We start from the raw sequence: 27,035 nt of genomic DNA on the forward strand, positions 1-27,035 counted from the left end.
AGAGCAAAATATTGAAAACCTATTAGAAGAAATAATGACAGAAAACTTTCCCTACCTGGTGAAAGAAATAGACTTACAAGTCCAGGAAGCACACAGAACCCCAAACAAGAGGAATCCAAAAAGGACCACACCAAGACACATCATAATTAAAATGCCAAGGGCAAAAGACAAAGAGAGAATCTTACAAACAGCAAGAGAAAAACAGTTAGTTACCTACAAGGGAGTACCCATACGACTGTCAGCTGATTTCTCAACAGAAACTATGCAGGCCAGAAGGGAGTGGCAAGAAATAATCAAAGTGAGGAACAGCACGAACCTACAACCAAGATTACCCAGCATAGCTATCATTCAGAATTGAAGGTCAGATAAAGAGCTTCACAGACAAGTAAAAGCTAAAGGAGTTCATCACCACCAAACCAGAATTATATGAAATGCTGAAGGGTATTCTTTAAGAAGAGGAAGAAGAAGAAAAAGGTAAAGATAAAAATTATGAACAACAAAATGACAACAAATACATACCTACCAACAAGTGAATCTAAAAATCAAGTGAATAACAAATCTTATGAACAGAATGGACTGATGAATATAATAGATTCAGGGACATAGGAAGAGAGTGGACTGACAATTCTCAGGGGGAAGGGGGTGGTGAGGGGTGCGGGAAGAGATTGGACAAAAATCTGACAACTATGGATGAAGACAGTCGTGGGGGGTAAGGACATGGGGTGGGGTAGGGAATCAGGTGGAGGGGAGCTATCGGGGGGGGGGGGGGAAGGAACACCTGTAATAATCTGAACAATAAAGATTTATTTTAAAAAATAAAAAATAAAGTGGGGATACTCATCCTTAACAGCAAAGTCTTTGTCAATTTAAATATTACATAATGGCACTATATAAACTATACAATATGTTATAAATATAGATATTAGCATTACAATTTTTAAAACACAATTTGTGCATATGTATCATTTAACTTTAGGAAAGCAATGTAAATTATAATAATTATCAATTTATTTTATGTGGTAAATATTTCAAATGCATATGTAAAATGTGGATAAAATGAAAGATGATTAAAAATTCTATTTTGAGTCACCAAATAATTAAAGAGTTTTTGTAAAAAACACACCCTACATGACTGGAGTGGCTCAGTGAGTTGAGTGTTGTTCTGTACATAGAAAGGATGCTGCTGGTTTAATTCCCTGTTAGGGTACATACCTGGGTTGTAAGAATGGAAGGCAATCTCTCTCTCTCTCTCTCTCTCTCTCTCTCTCTCTCTCTCTCTCTCTCTCTCTCTCTCTCTCCTCCCTCCCTCCCTCCCTCCCTCCCTTTTCTCCCTCCCTCTCTCCCTCTCTTCCTTTCTCCCTCTCTCCCCAATACACAAAAAAGTCCCTAAACATACAAATAAATATAAGTGATCTCTAAGTCATAGAAAAGAGGTATAATTAAGCAGAGATGGTCCAAATAATAGAATAAGAAGCTTTTTACTGCTGAAGCCCAGACACTAAGTTTGGGTTACATGGCTGAAAGCAAATTAATACCTTAAATGATGTAGTGAGTTGATTTCAGATTCTAAAGAGTAAACAGACTGGGTTGTTTGTTTGTTTGTTTTATTAAGGCATTACATATGTGTCCTTATCCCCTCATTGCCCCCCACCTCACCCTCGCTCATGCCTTCACCCCCCTAGTGTCTGTGTCCATTTGTTATGCTTATATACTTGCATACAAGTCCATTGGTTGATCTCTCCCTCCCTCCCACCCTCCCTGCCTTCCCTCTGAGACTTGACAGTCTGATCTGATGCTTCTCTGTCTCTGTATCTGTTTTTGTTCAACAGTTTATGTTGTTTATTATATTCCACAGACTGTTTTTTTTCTACCTCAATATCCACCAATTTATTGTTCTGGGTTTCTATATTTTAAAAATTACCCAGATTGACTCTATTCTCATTTAAACTAAACCATAAACTGTAGTTCTTATCATTATGCTTTTTTAATTGAGATTACTAAATGCTTGAGTTTTATACAAAAATGTATTCCGATGGAAATGCCTATATTAAGTCATGCAATGGTCCAGCCAATTTCTTTAGAGTCAGTTAATTTATCTCTGTTTGGTGAGTTTAACCTTTAATAATTAGTAAGTTGAAATGTTTCCTCCGAAAAGTGGAATTGTTAAAATTGTAAACTTAAAATGACTTTTGATTCAACAGTCAATAAAACAGAACTGGATCCTCAGAATTCCAAATGAAAGCATTTTCTAAAATTCAACGTAAGTTTTGTTGACTTGCTCTCCAAAAACCACATAGATGCCTTCTTTATTTACTTTGAGAAATTTGACTTTCTACAGGTTATTTTAAATTAACAGGCAAATGGATATACAAGAGCCACAGTCAGATTAGCATGATTTTAAAATCAGAATAGATTATATTATGGAAGCCTTTGACAAAAGGAAAATTCCTTTGAAGTTCAGATACCGTCTATTTTCATTTCTTTGGTATTTTGAAGATACTTTTTTTTTTCATCTTTAGCTTGCTTAGACTTGCTGCAGCATAGAGAAAAGAGGGCTAGCTTAAAGTGGGTAGCTTCATCAGAGAGGACTTAGTGTATGAAAGCCTTTCCTTTCTATGAATATATTCTGGGAATTTACCGTTTTAAAAAAAAAATCCCTACTTCTATTTGTTACTAAAAAGACCTCTAAAATTCAGAGTTGCTAGATAATGGAAGTGGTTAATATTTATTCTTGATAGAAGATGACTTTTAAGTGTCTGATTCTTTATTCTTTCTCAAATGAAAAAAAAAAGTCAAGTGGCTCTTCCATTTATAAGTCTTTCTTATTTAAATGCATGCTAAACTCTTAGTATAGGACCCAGAGATTATGCTTGAGCAGTTATCAAAAAGGGCTCCTAATTATTTATCTCCTTACACTAGCGACATAAATTGCACATCTCTTAAGAAATGCTCATTAAATTTTTGAGGTACTGTTGTTTGCAAGCTTAAACTGATTGCTACATGTATTGTGTGGATGACAACTTAAATTAAATTGAGCATGATCTTTAAAATATATCCATGGTCCTTTCAACATTTCATAAACTAGGCAAACTATAATTAAATAACTAATATCAATGAAGTACCATTCTGTCAGTCAAAATACATGTGTGAATATTTACTACTACTACATACTAGCCTGAGCTACAAAGATCAAACAAGTGGTATCTGCATTTTAGGAACTCGTGTTCTATATATAGGTGGTGGTGGTTCTTCCTTTATCCATCTGGTTTCAGATCATGCATTCTTACTTTACAGGTCTATATTTTATAGTTATAAATCTACCAAGGTGTTTTGAAAATAATTTGACCAAGTGATGCCTTGCTGGTAGCATTTTCTCTCAAAGAATATGCAATTCAAAGTCACTCTACTTCCTTTTTTCCCAAATGGCTTCAAGTTAGTATATGTTTGGGAAATGTAAAATAAAACTAAATTAAGTGAATTCTTTTTTTCCCCTAAAGTGGGGGGTATATAAGACATTTTATAGCACAAATGGGCATTAAGATAATCCAAAGGGGTTATTATTAGGCAGGACTTTCCAAATGTATTTACTTTTAAAAATTTATTCTGCTTATTTTCACAGAAAACTTATCTGTAATTAAATTATATGTTTAGTAGAGGCCTGATGCACGAAAATTCGTGCACGAGTAAGCTTCACAGCTGCAGTGTTGCCTGGTTCCTTCCCTTGCAGCCGCAGCAGCTGCCTCAATCCAGCGGCTGCAGCCCTGGCTTCATCCTGGAAGGATGTCCAGAAGGTCATCCAGTCTAATTAGCATATTATGCTTTTATTATTATAGAAGAATATATGGTGTAATTTAGGAAATTTAGAAATTTCTAATGGCTGGTCCCTTTAGGGACTGTTGAGAAAAAAATATTTGCAGACTACATGAGGTTTATCTTTCTACTTTAAAGCAGGTTTAATCCATGTCCTTCTTCTGTTTGTTTATTTTTCTGAATCTTTTTTCTTTTTGTTGTTGTGAATATCAATGTTCAAAGTGAAAGCCCTCCATCTACTAGTAAACTGTCGCTTTCATAGGTACAACTCAATTTAGATTAGTTCTTTGCTTCATCCTTTGGTTACAGCTCTAAATTTTTTTTTGTGTATTTTTATCTCTTGATGCTTTTTTTAGAATGTTATTCTCTCCCTAATTACTTTATACATATACTAAAACACTTTATTTTATCTAAGCATTCACTTCCTCTAATGCCCTTCCTCCTTTTCTTTTTTCTTTTCTTTTCTTTTCTTTTCTTTTCTTTTCTTTTTTCTTTTCTTTTCTTTTCCTTCCTTCCCCTTCCCCTTCCCCTTCCTTCCTTCCTTCCTTCCTTCCTTCCTTCCTTCCTTCCTTCCTTCCTTCCTTCCTTCCTTCCTTCCTTCTTTCCTTCCTTCCTTCCTTCCTTCCTTCCTTCCTTCCTTCCTTCCTTCCTTCCTTCCTTCCTTCCTTCCTTCCTTCCAAAACTGCTTATTTTCCTAAGAATTTGACCTCAGTAACAGTTGACTTTTTCTTGGTTCTCATGTGTGTTTATGGAATATTGAACTGACAGCACTTATGTGACTCTTCCTCATTTGGAGTACAGTCTACAGAATCCAGTGTGTCATTCTTTGAAGTCGTGTACTCACTAATTTCAAGGTGCTTCTCTTTATTCTTGGAGGCCTTTGGTCCTGGCTCTTCAGTGTTCCTTTCTACCTTTAGGCCTTTAGAGAATTGTGAGCAAAGTCAGTATCCTCAGTATCCTCAAGACTTTCCAATTCTAATGATCTCCATTTGCACTCTATTAAATAAATCATTTGATTATTGTATAATGGCTTTCTATATAAAATCCTTAATTTTTAATTTCAACTTACCATACAAAACTTATTCCTCTACTTAATCCATATTTAGCAGACTCTTTGAGCATCTATTTTTTAAATGTGTTTGTTTTTATTTTGAAAATAACATATGTTGGAAGGACCCTTGTTGTCATTGACTTTGAAAAATTGTGAGATAAATAAGTTTCAATTTTGTAGTAATTCTTATAGTTTTTTTTATGTTCCCATTCTATACGAATTTCTATTTTGTGAATTTAATATGTAAAAATTTCCAAATTAATTTTATTACAAAGTATCTTTCCTTTATTATCTCTTTAACTAAATCTTTATTGTTGAAAGGATTACATACTAGAGGCCTGGTGCATAAAATTCATGCATTTGGGGGGTGGGGGTGGTGTCCCTCAGCCTGGCCTATGCCCTCTCGCAGTCCAGGAACCCTTGGGGGATGTCCAACTGATGGCTTAGGCCCACTCTTTAAGCTATTTCTAAGAACTCTTCCCACTTGAGGAGCAGGCCTAAGCCGTCAGTCAGACATCCTTAGCGCTGCCATGGAGATGAGAGAGGCTCCTGCCACCGCCGCTGTGCTCGCCAGTAGTGAGCCTGGCTTCTGGCTGAGCAGCACTCTCCCTGTGGGAGTGCACTGGCCACCAGAGGGCAGATCCTGCATTGAGCATCTGCCCCTGGTGGTCAGTGCATGTCATAGTGACTGGTCATTCTGCCATTGGGCTGAAACTGGCTCTCCGACATTCCCCGAGGGGTTCCAGATTGCGAGAGGGTGCAGGCCAGGCTGAGGGACCCCACTGGTGCACTATCAGGGCCAGGGAGGGATGTGGGAGGTTAGCCAGCCGTGGAGGGACCATGGGAGGGCTCCAGGGTGTGTCTGGCTCATCTTGCTCATTCCTGATCGGCTGGACCCCAGCAGCAAACTAACCTACAGTTCGAAGCATGTGTCCCTTAGTGGTCAGTGCATGTCATAGCAACTGGTCGACCAGTTGAATGTATGCCCCCTGGTGATTAGTGCATGTCATAGCAAGCGATTAAGCTACCTTAGCATATTATTAACATATTACGCTTTGATTGGTTGAAGGGATGACCAGACACTTAGCATATTGGGCTTTTATTATTTAAGGTGTCCCTCCCCCCCCCCCCATTGACCCCTTCTATTAGTTTTTAACCCATCATACTTTAGTTATATATTGCTCTAATCTCTAGATATCTCTTTATTTCCAAGAACTCTTCCCACTTTCTCATCTTTGCTGTGCCTGACTCACAAATCATTCATGTTGCCTGCCCCAAGAATTACATTACTCACTTCTTGTTAACTCTTCTCCATATATGGCTTATTTCAAACATCCATATTTTTTTTTCTTCATTTATGCTTATAGGTTGCCACATGCTAGGGAGACAGTAGCATAACAACATTAATATGTTCCATTGAAATTTATGATTTTAAGACTCATTTTGGGCCCTCAGTAATACGTGATAAATTGTTTCTTCATTATATCTCCCTCTCTTCCCATTCTCTATAAGTGATAGCTATTCTCTGAGGCTCCAATGATCTTTTGACCTCAAACTTTGCTGACACCTGAAACAGCCATATTGATAAGCTCACTATCCTTATGATCTGCCTACCAAATGCCTCAAATTTAAAGACCCCAAACCTTTAACTGTGCTACTGTCGTTTCTTCAGATACCCATTCCTTCATTTGTCCATAAGCTAAGCGTCATTTAAGGCCATATTTCTTGGTCATCACAGGTATAATGAATGAGTCATCACAGGTGTAAATAATGGGCCCCTAATTTGTACTTTTATTCAAAATACTACATTCATACAGTTACCACATCGTTTAATAAGTAGATGTCTCCCTGTCCAACTCCCTTGGTAACTCTGAATACCTTGAAAGCAGGAAGTGTGTCATGAACAGTTATATTTTAATTTAGCATAGTGTCGGGTGTAGAACAGGCGATCAATACGTGTTGGTGGAATTAGATTCCATCTCAGCACTTCTTGCCCCTTTTGATTGTTCTCTAGCTCTCTTGATTACTCTTCTGTCTTAGGCAGTGGTAGGTTGCATTTCAAAAAATATTTTCAGTCTCATACAATTAAAAGTCAGTTTTTTATCTTCATAAACTTTGTAGTGATGAAAGTTTTTGTCTTAACATTATTGTTTATTTACCCCTTTACATTAATTTTTGTAAAGTTTACTAAAAATTGGAATTTAATCTGCTGAAAATTCAGTAAGGACTACTAACAAGAAGAAAGAATAAATGTGATATATTTATTATAACAAAACTGTGTTCTCAGTTGAATTTGAAATCTTTTAAGCATTGAATAAAATTGTTAGTTCTTCTCTGGATTTAGGTTTAGGACATGTTATCAAAGGAGTGAATTTTGAGTATAATAATTTCTTTTTATATTTCCTGATAGCAATAAGTGTAACAGCATAGCAAAGTTTTTTTTAGTAAAGGCATATTAAAAATCATACCTATCTAATACTGTTTATAATGTATACATATACATTATAAATGTATACGTATGTGTGGGCATTTTAACACATTTAGTTCAGCTAGTTTGCTGCTAATAAATACAAAGTGATGGGTTTGACCATGGTGAAAGTGTTTTTGTTTGTGGGTATTAAACAGACTCTCTTTTCACTATTAGAACAAAACAACAGCCCTCAAATGGACCCAACAGCACATTTTATAAATAGAGATACTTGCTTTATTCAGAGTAAAGCTATGGAATAATAGACTCTTTGTTCAATTGGTATCTATCTACCACTGTATGATAACAGCAATTTTTGTGAATATAGAGGACTGGAAAATAATTTTGTCATGGCAAAGTAATGACAGGAATCTCAGGTTCTTACAGTTTAGCAAACAGACTGGTTATCACCCATGGTATAGTACAATTCACGTAAATGCACACTGTATCCAGCACTTCCAAGGTCATCTCTATGGCCTCAACACATGGGGCAGATTTTCCATTTAAGCTTGGCATATGCTCTTAGAGGTGCTGATTGTTAAAAATACCTGTTTGCCCAAGTCTAGTAAGCTTAAAAATTACCTTTTAATGGCCCCTTCTCTGTAAACCCTGTTTAATATGGCAGACGCTTGAGAGCTACTTAGAAACATCATTAAATCTCATCACTAATTACTAATAACAGGACTGAAATTAGCACCTGTCTGAGCTGCTTTAAATTTTGGATTGCACATAATAAACAGTTGAGAAAATCCACTGTTGCTCAACATTTTCTGGGGCCATTTGCATTCTGATTTTCGATGAGCTACCATGATTTATGCTCCCCTGTAGTCATCTGAAAAAGCGCAGGACATGAAGACATTGTTCCTTATCTGAATTTGAAGTAATGTATGTAACATCTTATATTTTAAAAATCAGTTTTCAGTATAAGACATCAATTTGTCCTGTGTATAAATGATTCTATCTTTGTCTCAAAAACTACTAAGATGAGAATGCTAGAGGAGTGAATAGGGAATTTTGAAGAAAAAGAAAGGTTAAAATTATTACATAAACCCAAAATTAAAAAAAGGAAGGCTCTGTACGTTTTAATGATTCCTTAAAGTGCAAAAGCTTTTAAAGACATGAAACACTGGCTTCTCTAGCCTGCCCTTTGTGGGCCTTTGGCCTGTGCTGTTGACGTAGATGCTGGCAGTTGTTTTCTTTTTTAAATATATTTTTATTGATTTTCAGAGAGAGAGGAAGGAAGGGGGAGAAGGGAGAAAGAGATAGACATATCAAAGGAGAGAAACATTGATCAGCTGCCTCCTGCATGCCCCCTACTGGAGATCAAGCCTGCAACCAGGCATGTGCCCTGACCAGGAATCAAACCAGTACCCTCTTGGTGCATGGATTGAGTCTCAACCATTGAGCCACACTGGCCTAGAAGATGCAGTTTTAAAGTGAAAACCGGGCAATTAAATTGGCAAAATGGTTCAGTGCTAACTGAAACACCATTAAATTGCATCACTAACTAATAATAATAGGGGTGGTGGATTTGAAAAAGTTTCTTAGCATTCTTCTTACTGCCACATTGAAAAGATGTGAGAATAATTATTTTAAAATAATATAATAGAAAAATGTCATGGACCCTTCTCATTAGCATTAAGGTAACTAATAACAGGATAAAACATTTTGTCTTTGGTTACCATTCAATTTTTTATACTTAAATCCATAAGACATTATCAATCTCTTTAAGATTTCAAGCCATTGAATGGGAGACTCTAATCATTCAAATTGTGGTCATTGATTTAATACAGATATATTTTTCTAATACTTCAAAGTATATCAAGAACCATTGAAAATCATTTATAAGCTTAAATTTTTTTTACAAGATTACCAGAAGATGGCAGCATGGAACTATTTAGAAATTTGATAGCTTATAACTTCTATTAAAGGAAAAAGTTTCTAGATTTTTGTAAATAGTAATCTGATTTTCAATCATAAAATTTCCTCAATATAAGAAACATAATTAAAAGAAAAGATTGTTACTAAGATCTACATAATGGCTTAACCAAAGCAGAATTACAAAGGAACAAAAATAGGATCTTCTTTACTGCATATAATGTAGAAGAAAGATGAAAGAGATGGCAGAGGGAGAATGTCAAGGCTCTTAAAAATGTGCTTTCAGAACATTTTAAATAAGCTTGATAGATCCCATTATAGGGAAGAGAGACTCTTAAAATTCCAAATAAGATGAGCCCTGATATTGCAATCACCAATTAATTCCATCTAGGCCATTAGGAAAGAATTAAAGGTCATTATTATAATTACACAGGTTCAAAACAAAGTCCTCAAATTTATCATCTTTAAAGTCCATTTCAGTTCTTAAAGACAGATACCTAGAATTCTATGATCTTATGCATCTTTTACAGACCAAATATGTGCACAGTGTACAAAGTACTCCAGTACACCCTTTTTATTACTAAAGGTGAAATCCCATTATAACGCAATTAACTAAAGGCTTTTGTATAACAGAAAATAATATTTTAAATTGCAGCAGAGAATCCACATATTTATAGTAATATGGTACATAATAAAAGGACAGTTCAAGAAAACATTTCCTGTATTCCCTGAAAAATGTATAACAAGATTTTACTGCAGTAGAAATGTTGAGGAAAGGTCCCAGTACATTGTACTCTACTATCGAAAATAAAACTCAGAATATACACCCAGGATATTTTCTTATTAATTTTATAAATTTATGATATTTATTAATCTTTACTCTTTTTCCCAAATACACCAGGACCTGTTCAAACTGAACTAGTTGCATGCTTGTCATGAGAGTAGTTTGGGTTTTTACAGGTATTAGTGTAGTAGTGTAAATCTGTTTATTCATTCAAAATGTGTTTATTGCCTATCATAATACCTGGTGCCATTCCAGGCAATGACAAGTACATTACAAGTTTTGGATAGATCCATTAAACAATCATAGCAGAAAAATAGAAAATGTGATAACTGAATACATTTTGTTTGAATGTTCATATAGTCATCATAATCAACAACAAAAATAATTGTCCCTATGCATCATGTAAGTCCCTGTCATTTTTCTTAGTTTGGTATACTGAGTATAGTAGTTGAACTTATCATTATACATATTGAACTAGTAATGAATTCACAGAGTGAAAATACCTATAAACAAGGTTCTTCAAGTAGTAAATCACAGAATAACCATCGAAACATTAGAGGTGAAGCCACTGAAGAATCCACAAGAGAGACGATTTCTCCTCATTTCCTCCTGCAGTGGGCAGCAAAGCCTTAGTTAGGTTTTAAGATTTCTGAGAGCAAAGGAAATAATGAACAACGGAGCAAAACAAATGCTGAAACAGCGGACAGGTGTTCTCTGGGCTCATAGGGAACAAATGTTTGGGGGCAGGAAAACAAATTTGATGACAGTGATGATTAAGATAACTATTTTATAAAATGCTTTACCTTTTCTTTCTCATTTTTTTTTAAAGTGGTCAATACAGTAAGCCATAAAAATAATCAGTTTTGACAGTTGAGCAACTTGCGACTCAGTTAAGTGAAACCTAAGGACAGAATGCTAATGAACAGTAAGGTCAGGATGCTGAACAGATACCCTGCCTCTGTGTTGGAGATATAGAGGAAGATTGGGAGCAGATCAGAGAGAGATCCAGGCCTAAGACATACTTTGATCCCTGGGAGTTGGGAAATTATTGGAATTCTTTTAGATATTCCACAAAAATAAATATCTATTCAGGTGCTTAAACTCTATATTTGAAGGCAAGCATAGAATTGAAGGTCATCCAGGGACTTTATACTGTAAGAGAGATTCCAGTAGTCCAGATGGTTTATTCACCTTAAAATTGATTCCCACTTGTCTTGTTAAATTCCGATTTGAATGAAAAGATTATAATCCCATAGGTAAGATGTTAATTCCCCCCACCACCACCCAAGAGAGCATCTTGGCCTTGGGAACAGAGAAAACAATACAGGATGAAATATTTTGAAGCAAACCATTTATAATTTGGGTCTCTTCCCATTCTATGAACTTCACCTTGTATGACATCCAGTGCACTGAAAATATCACTGGGTGGCTATAAAATATGGAAACTTATCTATAGACTTAGTCACTCTACCTTGAGTCTTACCTTGGTTTTGTGTCAGAGCTTTCTTCACCAGGGATAGGGGCTGGTACCTGATATGTTCTCATACATAATTTCTTTTTAGAAAGAATATAAAAAGCCATAAAAACACAAATACTAGTAACAATAAAAAGTGGCCTATATTAAACACTAAATGCATGCCAAGGCAAGGACTGTTATAGCAGCTAGCTAGCCAGCAAGAATATATTAAGTACCTATTATGTGATAGATACTCTCCTAGGTAATGGAATATAGTAATAAACTCAGCGAAGGAATTTGAATACATTTCTGAGAGCATTAGAGAGACATTGAAGCCTTTCCAGCTAAGCCATGACTACAACAGAGGGTTCCTGTGGCTATTCCCACTTACATGTAATTTTTTTTCAGTTCAGATGAAGAATATGAAAGAGTTAAGTGGTTGTTTAATCACCTTACTCTTTATTGTACATCGACCTCAGGTGGACAAAATGATACTTCTTTAAAATGAGACCAAGTGGGGCCACATTTAAAAATGTTATAAATGCATTTACTAAAAATATAGGAAAGTCACACCATGCCTGGTTCCACTAGACGGCAGCCTAGACTGTTAGTCATTATATATCAAAGGCCCAACTCCAAATCCATAAGCAAATCTGGGCTTTTAACTGGCAGCTAAGAAATGGACATTTTAAGCTTGATGATGTGAGATTTCCTACCATCCAGTAATTTACTACACAGCAATGTTTGTGCTTTGTTTGAAATAAAATACTTAAATAATTTGTTTTGTGGAATACAGAAAATAAATTTGTGATTAAAAGCACAAAGTTAATAAAATCAATATTAAAATACTAGTGTAGTACTGCTGCTCAAATGTATTTAAACATTTAAAAAAATATATTCCTATTGTTAATCCCAGCAAGGAATTATTCACTGTGTTTCTGTGTCTCAGACATTCTATTGTACTTCTCACATTCTCTTTCAGATATTTAAAGTTCATTTTACAAAATTTTAGTTACATGGTAAGTTATTTAATTCCTTCTGTTTATATTACCTCATATCATTATTTACAAATTAACGATGGCAAAAATTTTCAGGTTCTTGATATATTCTTAGTGATGCTCTTTCTTTAAGAATATAACCATCAAGTCCTTGCTGTGTAGCTCAGTTGCTTACAGTGTCTCCTGATTAGCCAAGGTTGCTGGTTTCATCCCTGGTCAGCACATATAAGAAGCAACCAATGAATGCATGAGTAAGTGGAACAACAAATCAGTGTTCTCTCTCTCTCTCTCTCTCCCTCTCTCAATAAATCTCTATAAATCTAAAAAAAGTAGCCATCAAATGCATGCAGTTGTATCAATCACCTTCAAAATCATTTTTACTGATATGATAATGGCTTAGAGTAGGTATGTAAGATTTAATTACATAAACTATTTTTCTAGATCTTGATAATATATGCAGGTAGGTACATTGTAATCATCGCATAACTTTTTCAGTATATGGTGTGTTGTGGCATTCAGTAAATACTTGTTTTGAATGTGATGAAGTAATAAAATAGACAAGATAAAGTTTTGGGATAGGGACATGGAATAATAATAGAAACACAGGCTTAACCAATTAGATTGGTTCATATTATTGATTATGAACTCTGAGGGGTTAACATATTCTCATCAATTCGGAGGAAAAAACTTGGACAGTGAGTAATTATGAAATTCAGCAAAATGGTAGTATTAGAATAATTTGTTAGCTGCAAAGGAAGTTTTGACATCATTACCTATCTAAAGCTCCTTTATACTGGTTTTAAAAGTTTTTGAAACATTTTTAGATCTACAGATATGTTGCAAAAGTGGTACAAAGAGTTTACATATACCCATCATCCAACATCCCTTGTTGACACATGACATATTTATAATAAAATTTCTATGTACAATCAGCCCAGCCTGCATGGCTCTGTGGTTGAGCATCATCAGCCTATGAACCAGGAGGCCATGGTTTGATTCCCAGTCAGTGCACAAGCCTTGGTTTCTGGCTCAATCCCCAGTGTGGGGTTTGCAAGAGGCAGCTGATCAATGATTCTCTCTCATCATTGATGTTTCTATTTCTCTCTCCTTCTCCCTTCCTCTCTGAAATCAATAAAAACATATTTTTAAAAATTTATTTGTACAGTATACAATTAGCATTGGTACAATAATATTAAGCAATCCACGGTTCTTATTGAAATGTTACCAGATTTTTCACAAATACATTTTTTCTGTTCTAGAATCCCAACTAGGATCCCAGGTTGCATTTATGCTATTAATGTATGTGGGCAATACATAATGACATTGACATTTTCTTCAGCTTTTAAGCTAACACGGCTCCATTAAAGAACCAATCTTTGTAACTGCTTTGAATGTGTCAGTATGGCTTCTATGTCATTGATCTGCTAATTAACAACTCAAAATAAGATGTGTCATGATGATAAAGTGTCTAACTTGAGAGGTCTCTTATTTAAGTTTACCATAGTTTTGGAAGGAAATTTGTAAAACAGGAAAAAAGCAAACAGCACAGTGACTTGTATTTCTAGAATATGAGATCATATATATATATATATGGAGGCCTGGTGCACGAAATTTGTGCACTGGGGGAGGCGGTTGCCCCTCAGCCCGGCCTGCACACTCTTGCAGTCTGGGAGCCTTTGGGGGATGTGGGATGGGCCTAAGTGGCAGTCAGACATCCTTAGGGCTGCCACGGAGGTGGGAGAAGTTCCCGCCACTGCCACTGCGCTTGTCAGCTGTGAGCCTGGCTTCTGAGGGAGTGCACTGACCACCAGGGGGCAGCTCCTGCATTGAGCGTCTGCCCCCTGATGGTCAGTGTGCATCATAGTGACTGGTCATTCCTCCTTTTGGTCTATTTGCATATTAGCTTTTTATTATATAGGATAGTTAATATCATAGAGGAAGGGAGAGGGAGAGAAAGAAACATCAATAATGAGGAAGAATCATTGATGGCTGCTTCCTGTACACCCCCTACTGGAGATTGAGCCAGCAACCCAGGCATGTACCCTGAGCTGGAATCTAACTATGACCTGCTGGTTCATAGGTTCACGCTCACCCACTAAGCCAAGCCATCTAGGAGAGATTAACATTTTAAAATGGATCTTTCCTTAAATATAAATTGTAGATTCTATAGTGGAAAGTTAACTAATTCACAAAAATCTTGCAAGCTTAAATGAAAATGATGCCACTAAATTTTCCCCCAATACACACTTTAAAATGTTCCACAGTATATTCTGTAAATCCCAAATATTTCTCTGACATATGAGTGCTTTAGAGTTGGCAAGAATATTTTCTAGATATGCTAACTTCCTGCTTTGTACAGCTCTACCTAGAATATGATCATTAAAAGTAAATGATTATGTGTCGAAGAATAAGAAATGTTACTTTTAAACATATGAACAGCAAATATGACTTTGCCCTCTTTAAAGCTCTCTGTGAATTTGATGACGTACGAATGCAAATTACATGTCTTATTTTGTGACTTCTGCAGTTCTTCAGAATTATCACAGACTCACCAAGAATGTTTTCCCCCATTATTTAAAATTGCTAATGGATTTGCAGCTAACCTCTGGCTTCAGCCTTGCTCAGTTGCCTTCAGTAACACTTGTGTATGCATTAAGCTGATAAGTACTGTGGTTCATTTTACCCTTGAGCAAACCAAGTTTAAGAAAAAAAACAACAACACACAAAACAAACAGACAAATAATTACCTTAGCTTGAGATGAAGGTGGTGAAAAATCACTTGATTGCTTCCTAATTCTTGGCAAGATATAGTAAAACAAGGCTTTGGGAGGGTGGAGGTGGAGGCTGAGGGGCAGAAGGTAGGGGAAAAAACAAAGGGGATGAGATAGCTTTTTTGTGCTCTGTATTACAGTTCCCTTAGATTCCTCAAACTGCATTATCAGTTGATAAGATTATAATTAAAATGTACATCTTGGCTTAATTATGGATTTCTTCCCACATAAGTGGCTATTCCTTTATATTCCCAGTGTCATTGTTTCACATTACATTTTAATTTGTTAGTTCATCAGGCAGCACAGTATACCCTAGCATAGAAAGGATTACTCGTCATGACTCAGTAGGCTAACAAAGCCCCTGTTGAAATGCGAAGTCTAATGAAAAGAGAGATTCTACTCCTTCTAGGTCAAATTATTAGCTCAGATATTTCATGCAAGAGAGAAATTGAAAATGTATTTTCTCATTGCACTGTATAATATGCTTACTTAAAAAAACACCTTAAACTGATATATTAAATGCATGTCTTCTAAAATGCACAAGAAAATATTGAGAAAGGTAAACACACAATGTAATATAGAGATGACATATTATAGAATTGCACTCTTGAAACCTATATAATTAATATTATTAGCCAATGTCACCCTGATAAATTTAACATAAAAAGAATATACTATATATACAAAATCCAGAACAATTGCACTTTTAGAAATAACCATTAAGAGTTATCATTGCATGAAAGCTTTAAATATTATTTCATTCTTTTATTTTAAAAAAATGAAAATCATTTCTGATGAACTGGAAAAAATTTTAAATATAAAGGTTGAATATAAATATAAAGGTGTAATAAGTTTCATAACAATTTGATTATTTATCTTCTTGTACTTAAATTTTATGGCTATATTTTGGGCTTTTCTACTAAGATATTTAAGACCAAATACAACACAAAATATTTATAATTTACTTACTAGAAGAATAGCATTAAACAAGGAAAGTTCCAAAGAAGCAGATACACCAACCACAAAATAAAATTTATTTCATTTTAAGGATTTGCTGAGTATTCAACATATTTAGCATTCAATTTCACAACTCAAATTGAGAGTTACTTGTTAAACAGTGGAGTTTTTACTCACTCTGCAAACATGATAGAATAGTACAATTTAGGAGGTAAAACTCCTGAGTCAACCATTTTGTCCTTATTTTTATATTCCCCATGAATAACTCAGAGATGAGTATGCTCATTACAGAGTTCTTCCCCAAATGCAGCATGCACTGAATGGGGAGTTCAGCACTTAGGGGGCCAATTTTTATTCTGCCACTTCATCTGTGTAAGCCTGAGCAAGTTCCTAACTTCTCTCAACCTAGATCATGTCATGTGTTAAAGGAGAGTTGCAAAATAGATGTGTGTTTTTTTTCATTTCTCTCAATAAGTGTGCAACATGTCATTTTTGAAAGGTCTACTATGTTTTTCAATAATCTTTTCAAGATGCAAATGTGTTTCTTCCGTCATTGGACCCATGGGGCTTAGACATTTTTTGAAATGTGAATCTCATCTGCTTTTTAAATTGTAACATCATAATGGCATATATATAACAGTATATCTTATATTATCCAGTATGTTTTTACTGAGAAACAACCATGTTCATTCACATGTGAACACACACACACACACACACACACACACACACACACATTATTTCTGAAGAAATAAATCTAAGTTGAGATCTGGCAAAGATCAGAAGTTAGTCAATAGACCACAGAAGGAAGTAGTACCTTAGGAAAAGGGAGTGTGCAAAAATGTATTGGACAGAGGAATAGTCCTTTTGAGAAACCCTAAACGTTCATTAAGGAGAAACTTCAAAAGTTTTAACCTAGTTCTATCATCTATTTAGCACATTCTCGGTTTTGTAGCAAGTGGTTGGTACTTAAGGCATGTTATGTTAAATGGTATGTTACATTCCCATATAGCTACACTCCATAGGACCTTACATAATGCTTCAATTAGGCAACTAATATTGGTCAATTTGACCTAATTAATCTACTTTTCTTCCTCCAACCTCACCATTGCCCTTTACTGAAGAATCACAGCTAGCCCTTATTCCTGCTTTTGGAATATCCTTTTTGTTTGGGCTTTTCTAATATTTTCCTTCTAATATTCAGTGGTATTTTAGACAGTAGCTCATCCACAAACCTGTTTTGCTAATTGTGTTGGAAATGTGCTCATCCCCCCCCCCCCCCCACCAATGGTACTCTAATTGTCTTTTTTAGACAATTAAATGTATGCATTTTACTTGTAACAGTACATTTTATAAGGAACAGTAAGATCATTCTTTAAAATTAACATAAAAGCCCTAATTGGTTTGGTTCAGTGGATAGAGCATCGGCCTGCGAACTGAAAGGTCCCAGGTTCGATTCCGGTCAAGGGCATGTACCTTGGTTGTGGGCACATCCCCAGTAGGAGGTGTGCAAGAGGCAGCTGATTGATGTTTCTATCCCATCAATGTTTCTAACTCTCTATCCCTCTCCCTTTCTCTCTGTAAAAAATCAATGAAATATATTAAAAAAAAACTAACATAAAATATTGACCTTTCTAAAATTATATACTTATATTTAGGATATATAATTATTCTTTGAAAACTATAACTTTAGCTGTGTGTGCGCACACACATATGTATATGTAGATTTGTGTTGAGGATATATTAGAAGAAATTGGTACCAGGCATTTGTGGGATTTTTTTTCTCCCAAATAAGAATTCTAAACTTAAATTTTTTTTAAAAAAATCTATTTTGGTCCCTTTTAATAGAAGAAGATCTAAAACATGAAGATAGGAGTGCATCTAGTTTTCCCACTTTCTGTTCCAGTGCTTGCATTATAATACAGGTGAACCAGGATAGCGTCTCTATTTCAAACGTGAACTTGCATATGGCAAAGTATGTATTTATACAACTACTCTTCAGTGGTGCCCAGACTATCATCACAGGGATGCTTAATTTAAAATGTATTTTTCGAACTTGATTCCCTGAATTTATGCCTTTCAACCCAGAGGATAGGAGAAGGTAGGTACTGACTATTTGGGAAATGTGTGAATAAAATTAGCTGGCTATTATCTAGTTAACAAATAAGCCCGCTGTCTGGTGTGCTATGAAGTAGAAGTGAGCAGTGGTTGGGAAGAGGACATAAATGGTGCTTTGCAAGGCTATATTCATCTTTCCTTTTGTTTTCAGCTTAAGATTTTGAAAAAAGTAATTTTAAAGATAAGGAAAAGTATAGTGAAAGTCACCATCTTTATTCTAACATGTTATGGCTGATTGGGCTATTAAGCTAGCATGTTCAGTTTTCTGTTGTAAGGTAAAAAGGGAGTAGATTATGTTTTGGATATATCTTATTGCACCTGCAAAAAATAGCAACTAGTAATGAGTTATTCTATGAAAGATATGCTTACTTTTTCACCTATTCAACAAATGTTGTCTGAGTGCCTGTTATGTACCAGGCACTGTGCTAGATGTTAGATAAGAAACAACAAGAATCAAAGTCCCTTCTGTTTAAGAACAAGCAAGTGTCTGGGAAGAGATACACCTTAAAAGCAACAACTTAAATGCAAGGTTATGATACGGGAATGTAAGACATAATAAGAGATACACATACGGGGGGCATATAACTAAGCCCTGGAAGAAGCTGAAAGGGGGAATTGTAGGAGCTGAGTTCTAAGGGACTTTGCCTGAGTAGGAACTTAGCCAGGAGGAGAAACAGGAAAAGAGAATTGAAGAAACAAGGAACCGAATGTGAAAAATATGAGGAACATGAAATAGAATATGAAAAACACAGAAATAAAAGAGAACACAGCATATTCAGGGAACAGCTAGTCATTTGTTCTGGAGCAGATGGGTGATATGGGTCAATGGTGTGAGATGAGACTGCTAAGCAAGGCAGGAACTACCTGTTTTATAAATGCCAAAGCAAGTTTACATATTTTCCAAGGTGATGGGAAACTCTTTTAGGATGTAAGGGAATTGCATAAACAGAATCCACTGTTTGAATAATCTCATTATAGTGGAATGTAAGATTGATTAGATGGGGATAGGATTGAAGACAGGGAGATCAATTAGAAAATTCTAGCGTCTTGATGCTGTATGAACCTCCCATCTACCAACTCTTCTTCTCAAAGGAATGTTTAGGTATACAATAGATATTAAAGATGAGTGAATCCTTAATTGCAATGCTAATTATTTCATTCTACAATAAAAAAAATGAGGTCAAAACAGGTTAAATGACTTGTTCAATGCCAGAGAATTTCCTACACGTCTGGAATTTAGGACCCTGATCTTCCTTTTCAAAAAAACATGGATTAAAATTTGCAAGGAACCAGCCCTTCAGCTTCAGAGAAATATTTTAACTAAAGTATTAATGATGATGTGTCTGCGTTAGCAGTACCATTAAACAAGTGACCTTCATGGACAAAACTCTCTGTGGTTAAAATTAAAAAGACAAAGGAAAATGAGATCTGATCATTACTGTAATTAGCTGATGATCCAGTAGGATGATAGATCCATATATGCCAGTTATTGACTGATGATAATGGAGCATTCAAATCTCCAAACTGGTGCTCAAGTCCAGCTCTCAGGAATAATGAGGGGAGGCTTGCTTACTCCATCCTGCCTCCTTGCAAAGTGCTAATGCTACGTTCCAAATAATGATGTGCAAACCCAGTGCAATGGCAGCACTCCTCATTAATTCCACTATTATTTTGTTAGCTGTTGCTCTAGGTTCCGAATTTTTGAAGGTCAGACACTTATGAAGTGCTTTCATAAATATGACAGGGAAAGAGGATTACAATTAACCCTTGAGATTTGCTAGATTCACAAAATATATACACACAACTTGAATAAAAATGTTAAGAGTATGACATACTGTAGTGCTCAGTGTTTATATAGATGTTTTTAATAAACTCCTCAAGGCTCCTATTAGGATCCTTAAATCACATTTACAAGTATAATCTTGGTCCTAGCCAGGTGGCTTAGTCAGTTGGAACGTAGTCCTATATACCAGAAGGTTGTGGGTTTGGTCCCCAGTCAGGATCAGGATGTCTGCAGGAGGCAACCAATCAATGTTCCTCTCTCACATTGATGTTTCTCTCTCTCTTCCTCTCTCTCTCCCTTTTCCTCTCCCTCTTCCTTCCCCTTTCTCTAAAATCAATAAACACATATACTTGGGTGAGAATAAAAGAAAGTATAATGTTGCACCTATTTTGCACCTAGGGTTGATATTGGCTCCTTCAAACCAATGATCAATGCCTGATAAATCAGCCATATAGAGAGAGACCACTTTACAGATACCTTTGAACTGAGTAATACTCACAATGAGATTATTCAGGTAATCATCATCTCCAGTGAAGCTAAGTGATTTTTCCAAGAGCACAGGTTAATAAATGGGAGAACTAGTGCCTGAATCCTTTTACCTGACCCCACATCATCATTGTATTCACTGTGCCATAAGGAATTTGAGCCTTCAATACATTATTGTTTGTGTAGTGAAATGATAATTAAAAGGGTGCCAGTTTCCTGAAATGCATATATGTATTGATATTCTCCCTGCCCCAATGACTAAATTTAGAAAAATTAAATTTGTATAAACCTCTGAGGAGGTGAATGGAAATCGGTCTTCAAGTGTTTCAGTGATCATGGAGAACCAGGTAGCACATGATGAGTCACATTTGCTAGCTGGGGGGTGCACTGTAGCCTGCAGCTCCTGACTCCTGATGTCCATAGTGCTGCCAACACAAGTCATTCAGAGCAGTGTGGCTCAGAAAGAGGCCTCAATGCATATGCAGACTAGTTGTGCACTATCTTAGTGGCTCCAGCCCATTTCTTATGTTTGTGGAATAGGTAGAAGAGAAGGCTAACACATTGCTTCTCTGGAATAAAACATTGCTCTTGCCTGTAAAGGAAATACATGGTCATGGAAGAAAATAATTAGAAAATATATAGAAGAAAATCAGTACTCAGAGATAACCACCAAGATCATTTTCATATGTTTTCTTTCCTGATTCTCTCTGTATTTACTATACACCAAAAGAGCTTTACACATGTCTGTTCAGAGTTTATAGAAAGAATTGGGCAGGAAAATGTTCCAAGTATCCTGGTGAGAATTGTGCATCAGCAGGAGGAATTGACATCCATGACCATGTGCCATTTACAGTGCTTTCTTCATTTCTGAAAGTAAGAATTTGCTAAACTTCCATTTGGTAATCATAGTACAACAAGGTTTTAGACTGTTCCATTACAATAAAACAATATATGCACCTTATAACAAGGGATAGAGTAGAATATGAAATAGTCTTTATATCCTATGTTGTAAGATATTTTGTGATACCTCTCTTAGGAAATAAAGGAAGACTACCCATTGATCCTCCAAAGGAGAAAGGGAAGTTGTAATTGGATATCAGCACTGTCAATTATTTGTAATGTAAAAGAATGAAGCAGTTACCAGGTTGTATTCACAGATTGTAAATGTGGAAATTTTCTTTCTCCCTGCCTCTCCAAGATGGTGAAGGACTATGCCAAAAACACTTTATGACTTATGCCTGTTTCTTGGAATTTTGAGTGTTTTACTGACTTATAAAAAGAGATTATTTATCTTAGGGGGACAGAGAGGGAAAGAAGCTTGGGAAAGTAAATGGAATTCCTGATTATGGGGGTTGAATTTTATACAGTTGAAACCTATTATATCCTTATATTTTCACCTAAAATTTTGAAATTCTCTTAATAGTCCCATGTAATTAAATTGTCTTTGAAAACATGGTTACAAATAAAAGCATAATATTTCCTTACCTGTGGGAGAAACCTAGTTTCTCTCATCTATTATTAAGATACTAGAGGCCCGCCATGACCGGTTTGGCTCAGTGGATAGAGTGTTGGCCTGCAGACTGAAGGATCCCAGGTTCGATTCCAGTAAAGGGCATGTACCTTGGTTGCAGACACATCCCCAGTAGGAGGTGTGCAGGAGGCAGCTAATCGATGTTTCTCTCTCATCGATGTTTCTAGCTCTCTATCACTCTCCCTTCCTCTCTGTAAAAAATCAATAATAATTTTAAAAAAAGATACTAGAGGCCCAATGCATGAATTTGTGCATGAGTAGGGTCCCTCAGCCTGGCCAGTGATCAGGGTTGATTGGGGCAGCGGGAGTTTGGCTGGCTGGGGCAGGGGTGGGGACAGGAAGTTGGCTGGCAGGGTCCATCAGGACCATCAGGGCCGGCCGGCTGGGGGAGGGGCCATGGGAGGTTGGCTGTGGGAACACACTGACCTCCAGGTATAGCTCCTGCATTGAGTATCTGTCCCCTGGTGGTCAGTGTGCATCATAGTGACCAGTCGACCAGTCGACCAATAGTTCGGTCATTAGGTCGTTTAGGCTTTTTATATATATAGATTTAGCCTGTTTCCTTTTGAGGGGAGAGAGGCTAGTACAAATAGTAGTGAAATACATTATCAGAGTACATAAATGTTTAACAGCATCTGTTGATATATCCCCTCAAGAGATTCCCAGAAGTGCAATAACTGGGTGAAAGGGAGCAAATATTTTTAAGAGTTTGATACATGGTGACAAGTTGCTTTCCACTTTATACTACCACCAATAATGAGTGCAGATAGCAATTTCATCACACCTGCTCATGACTGTCAACACAAAACAAAATAACACAAGGCTTGCTTTATTTAAAAAAGCTATGATTTTCTTTCTGACAAACACCCTCAGATACAGATATAGGCCAGCTGTTCTCGGGAATGAAAGTCTTTGTGATAGTCTGTGTCTTCAGGTCAGGACAAGATTTCTTTGAGTGTAAATCTGTAGAAGCAGGAAAAGGAACTATGTCTACTGATGGACAACCCCTCAAAACCTGGGAACATCAAGAGCATTAGGTATGCAGGAAGCCCATGAAAGAGACAGATTAGTATTAAATGAAACATAGGAGAACACTGAAGATAAAATTTACCTCTTAACATGGTTGCATAGAGCTCTACTAGAACTTTGGAAATTACCAATTATATTAGTGTTTTTATCTGGCATAACAGAGTACCACAGACTGGAGGCTTAAACAACAGAAACATTTTTTTTCCTCCCGATTCTGACCAAGATGAAGGTGTTTGCAGGGTTAGTTTCTTCTGGGGGCCTCTCTTTGTGGCTTGTAGATGGCCACCTTCTCTATGAGTCCTCCATTCACAATGAATTAGGATCCACCCTAATGATCTAATTTTAGCCTAATTACCTTTTATATTTTCTAGCAGCAGGAATATTTAATTTTTTTCTCTGTTTTACATCTTGAAAAATCAGTAGACTTACACTGTTTCTGGTCATTTAAACCAACTCAAATGTAATTTTCTTTATAAATTAGAATTCATTTGGCAAAGTTAAGAAGGCTCTTGTTTAAAGTTTAGTGAACTTATGAATTAGAAGACTCTCTCCAAATATAGTAACATTGTGAGGTACCTACAGGCTAGAATTTCAACATAGGAATTTTGAGGATGACAGAATTCATCCCATAACATCAATCTATTAAAATTTCTGGTTTCTCCTTAAAATATAATGTGCAGTACACTATTCATGATGTCTCTCCATTTATTCAGTAATTATTATGGCATAAACACTATTTTTTAATAAGAGAAAAATATATTACATGCCTTGATTATTCTGAATTTGTTTTGATTCTTTATGTTCATAAGCACATCTGGTTATTTAATAGGCAGACACAAAAATTAAATTTAGTAATAGCTGTATTTACTCTCTTAAGTTCAGTTTGCATACTATAAATAACATCCTTCATTCAAATACAGTATATCTATTGAAGTAGCTCCTTAAATTGGGTCAGACATCAGTAGGGGAATGAAAATGGAGTGACAATCTCCTCCAAGATAGGTTGAAAAGTAAGTTGCTTTAGGACTTAACATTTCAATAAGGTTATATGGAATCACTCTGCCACTATCCTTGTGATCTCCTGACAGATTTGACAGGGAAAAATGATGTACCCTGGAGAACGGCTTCCATGGTGAACTCTATGGCTTATGCTTACAAATGTGACATATGTGATATGGTTAGTTGCCTTTCAGTCAAGAAGTGGATATATCCAATTTTGGCCATTAGAGACATAAAGCTATTACATGCTTTACAACATGAATAAGATATAGATAATAAAATTTTAATGCAGCTTCTAAATACATGCACTTACTCATGCATAAATTAGCAACTTTTACTTAGCATCTTTAAAGAAATAGAGATAAGGCATGATATAAAATTACTGGCTTTGATATATCTCGAGATTGTATAGATATACTGTATAGTCTCTTCATGGCGACTAATAGTTATTAAGATGGGAGAAAAAAAATCTTGACCAACTCTAAAGCATTCATATTGGGCATAGGGGCGTATGTCATTGTGATATTCATTTAATTTATTTGAAATAGAACAGTGATTAGATGAATGAAATGATTGTTGACTTTGTTCTAGTTCTGTAATAACATCTCTTGTTGTGCTCAAAACACAGGAGGGATATGTAGGTCCTGTGGCATTGCATTGCTATTTGACCATTTCCAAGTTTACTCTAAACTGAATCACAGTAATATATATTAATAAAAGGGTAATATGCTAACTAGATTTGGTTGACCAGACATCTTCCAGTCATCCTGCCTTCCTTCCGGACAAACCTACAGTGGCAGGGGCCGAGGCAGAGGTGGTTAGGGGTGATTAGGCCAGCAGGGGAGGGCAATTAGGGTGATCAGGCAGGCAGGCAGGCAGGCAGGTGAGCGGTTAGGAGCCAGCGGTCCCAGATTGCGAGAGGGATCGGGCCTAAACTAGCAGTCGAACCTCCCCCGAGGGGTCTCGGATTGGAGAGGGTGCAGGCCAGGCTGAGGACCCCCACCCAGTACACGAATTTCGTGCACCGGACCTCTAGTAATAACAAAAACAACACACTGTGATTCTTTCCCTCCTCTTGTTGCCAATATGTTGATTTAACTGTAGAAATCCAACTGAAATGAATGAATGGTTTTAAGGAATCAATTTCCCCCTCCCCCAGATTTCTGGCATTTCTAGAAAAGGTTCTTGAGGTTAATCAACAAATTGAAACATGGCATGTTTTTTAGGTTGGAAATCCCACTTAATCAATATCAAGGAAACATTCATACTTTACAGACTAAATATTCTGAGCAACATGATCATAATGAGATATTCTCAAAGGAGAAAAATGAGAATAACGCAGTTATGCTTTATGTTAAACAGTAACATTTCATTTATTTTTTTAAAAATTGTAATTGAATTTGTATAGAGACCTGGAGAGCTAAATGAACTAAGCCAGTCAGAGAAAGATAAATTGCATATGATTTACTTATATGTGAAATTTTATGAACAAAATAAACAAACAAAATAGAAACAAACTCATAGATACGGAGAACAGACTGACATCTGTCAGAGGGGAAACTATAGGGTGCCTGGGTGAAAAAAAGGTGAAGGATTAAGAAGAAAAAAAATGATTCATAGACAACAATATGGTGATTACCAGTGGGAAAGGGAGATGGGGAGGTAGAAGAGGTTAAAGGGGGGGGTAAGTGGTGGTGGTGATGGAAGGAGACTTGACCTGGGGTGGAGAATATACTATTTTCAAGGATTAATTTTAGTTCAAATCACTGCACTATTGTATTTTTATGTATTTAATAGAAATGTATGTTAGTTTTGCTTAAAGTAATTCAGTTGTTACTTTGGTGTAAATTAAAAATATAAAATTTTTATAATGATAAGGCAAATAATCTGTCACTTAATGTAACTACTTCAAACAGGATAATGTCTGGCTTTGAAGTTATTGCTGTTTACAAGAGTTAAACTAACAAAAAAATTACTAATATACTTTCTGACATTGAAAAACATTTAAGAAAAGGAGTAGAACCCGGCTGGTGTGCTCAGTGGTTGAGCATCAATTCATGAACCAAGAGGTGACTGGTTTGATTCCTGGTCAGAGCACATGCCAGGGTTGTGGGCCCAATCCCCAGTAGGGAGAGTGTAGGAGGTAGCCAATTGATGATATTTCTCTCTCATCAAAGTTTTTATCTCTCTGTCCCTCTTTCTTCCTATCTCTCTCTCTGAAATAAAAAAAAAATAAAATAAAAAAAAAGAAGAAGTGGAGTTACAATTACCTATAGGGTTTAGATTGTGCAGTATAAAAAGCTTGGTAACTAGTATCTGGTCAACCTGGGTTTAATACATAGCCACATTAAATATTAGATGGACAAGGTCTAAGTAGGTTACTAGCAACTGAAATATTATCTGTCAGGACCCTTGACCAAGGTTAGTTCTCTCTTTCCTGGAAGATTCCTTCTATGTAAAGTAAATGATGTGATCTCATAATTTGGGAGGGTTTGTGAAGAGCTAAAGTAGGAGGATCCCACCCCCTGTGCTAAATCAGACAGGGTTTCTTAACCTTGAATATCACAATTGATACTGATATTTTGGGCTGGATAATTCTTTCTTATGGTGTGTGTGTGTGTGTGGGGGGCTGCTGTCATGTGAACTGTAGCGTGTTTAGCAGCATCCTTGGCCTCTATCTCCTAGGTGCCAGTTGCAACTCACTCCATTTCTATCAACCAAATATGTCTACAGAAATGGCTAAGTATCCCAATCAGTGTGTGTGGTGATGGAGGGACTCTTAAGGGGAGAGGGATAATTACTGCTGGCAGAAGATCCTTGAGTTAAAAATATGAAACAGTGTGGACAGATCACCACCATAATCCTCTGTACTATAACCCCAAGATCTATAAAATAGCTTCTGACCAGAAAAAAATTT

Source organism: Eptesicus fuscus, chromosome 15 (assembly GCF_027574615.1).
Source record: "Eptesicus fuscus isolate TK198812 chromosome 15, DD_ASM_mEF_20220401, whole genome shotgun sequence".
NCBI lineage: Eukaryota > Metazoa > Chordata > Mammalia > Chiroptera > Vespertilionidae > Eptesicus > Eptesicus fuscus.